Source organism: Mus musculus, chromosome 6 (assembly GCF_000001635.26).
Source record: "Mus musculus strain C57BL/6J chromosome 6, GRCm38.p6 C57BL/6J".
In the NCBI taxonomy this organism is placed as follows: Eukaryota; Metazoa; Chordata; class Mammalia; order Rodentia; family Muridae; genus Mus; species Mus musculus.
In genome coordinates, this window is record NC_000072.6 from 71,682,196 (window position 1) to 71,684,425 (window position 2,230).

General features: G+C 44.9%; 1 pseudogene; it reads left to right on the plus strand.

The window, feature by feature from the left end:
* Rpl19-ps9 (ribosomal protein L19, pseudogene 9) lies at positions 1,074-1,781 on the plus strand (annotated as a pseudogene).

A 2,230-nucleotide genomic window follows, 5' to 3' on the forward strand; every position in this document is an offset into this window, starting at 1 on the left:
ATGGAGACATACCTTTTAGAGACTAGCAGTCCAAGATCCCTCACCCATATTCTCTGGCTATGGGTCTCTGTATTTGTTTCCATCTACTACAGAGGGAAGCTTCAATTACAGTGTGAGACCCTCTCTCAAAACAAAAATTTAAAAACTGTATGAAGCGAAGATTGCATTGTTGAAATAATAGTACCTGGTTATTAGGTGAAAAGTATGTAAACCCCAGAAATATGTATGCTATATATGTGAAAACATATACACTTGCATTGGATATTCATGCATAATGCTTATATTAAATGTTATAGTTATATACTATTTAAATATACTATATACACTTAATTTGTATGTTATATATTTATTGCATACATTCAATATATTCTGAAATTTTGAGGCTAGCTTTGGCTACATAGTAAATTTGAGGCCAGCCTGGCTACATAATGAAATCCTGTCTCAAAAACACAGGCAAAGAGCTCAGTCAGAGGATGCATACCTATCACACACTAGGTCCTAGTTTCAACCCACATAAAAGCTAAGTGTGGTGGCACACTCGTGTAACCCCAACACTGGGGAGGTAGAGACTGGAGAATTAGAAGTTGAAAATCATCCTCAGTGACTTTGAGTTTGTGGCCAGCCTGGGCTACAGGAGATACACATGTGTGCATGGATGTGCATGTGTACGCATATACACAGACACACAAAACATAATAAAAATTATAAAACAAACCAGTAGAAACAAAAAGATGAACTGTATCAGAGCCATCAAGTGCTCCTTGCTCCCTGATTGTGCCCCTGCACCCAGTCTTACATATTATTCCAAGATTCTTCCCACTCACAAATATTATCTCACTTGGGTCAAGTGTCACCTCTCCTGTAGAAAGCCTTCCTGTGGCTGTTGGTTATAGAACCACAGTTTTCATGCTTTGCTCCTGAGCCTTGTAGCTGATGCAGAAGTCAGGAACACAGACGGTATGGAGGAACCAAGGCTAAACCTGGAGGGAGCTGCGGGTGGTCTCTCTATCTTAAGACTAACACATTCTCCCATAACAAGCAAAATCAGAGTAGCTTAAAGAACGGAAATTCGGTCTTTCCTTTCGCTGCTGCATCCGCAGCCATGAGTATGCTCAGGCTAGAGAAGGGGCTTGCCTCTAGTGTCCTCTGCTGTGGGAAAAAGAAGGTCTGATTGGATCCCAATAAGACCAATGAAATCGTCAATGCCAACTCCTGTCAGCAGATCAGAAAGCTGATCAAAGACGGGCTGATCATCTGGAAGCCTGTGACTGTCCATTCCCGGGCTGGAAAAACACCTTGGCCCGACAGAAGGGCAGGCATATGGGCATAGGGAAGAGGAGGGGTACTGCCAATACTCGGATGCCCGAGAAGGTGACCTGGATGAGAAGGATGAGGATCCTGCGCCAGCTTCTCAGGAGCTACCGGGAATCTAAGAAGATTGACCACCATATGTATCGCAGCCTGTACCTGAAGGTCAAAGGGAATGTATTCAAAAACAAGCGGATTCTCATGGAGCACATCCACAGACTGAAGGCAGACAAGGCCCGCAAGAAACTACTGGCTGACCAGGCTGAGTGAGGCTCACAGGTCTAAGACCAAGGAAGCACGAAAGCGCCGGGAGGAGCGCCTCCAGGCCAAGAAGGAAGAGATCATCAAGACTCTGTCCAAGGAGGAAGAGACCAAGAAATAAAGCTTCCCTCGTGTCTGTACATAGCGGCCTGGCTGTGGCCTCACTTGGATCAGTCATTAAAATAAAACAAGCCTTTGTCCGATGTCCTCTTTAAAAAAAAAAAAAAAAAGAACAGAAGTTTGGCCAGGCAGTGGTGGCACACACTTTTAATCCCAGCACTCAGGAGGAACAAGCAGATGGATCTGCCTGGTCTACCAGAGCGAGTTTCAGGACAGCCGGGTCTACACAGAGAAACCCTGTCTTAAAAAAAAAAAGTTCTCCACAGTTCTGGAGGCTGAAGCCCCTCTTGGATCAGGGATTACAGGCAGTTGAAGTATGTGATTTGAGTTCTGGGACATGAATACACATCTTATACAAGAGCAGCCAGTGCTCTTAGCTGCCGAACCATCTCTTACCCCTCCTCTGCTTCTAGCGATTGCTTTGGCTCTGAGCTGCACGGCTTCACTCTGTCCCCCCACCACACCAGGGCTTTCTTTCTGTGCTTGCTTTGTGTGTTCCCTTTTTTCTTTCCTTTCCTTTTTCTTCCCACTTTTACCCCTC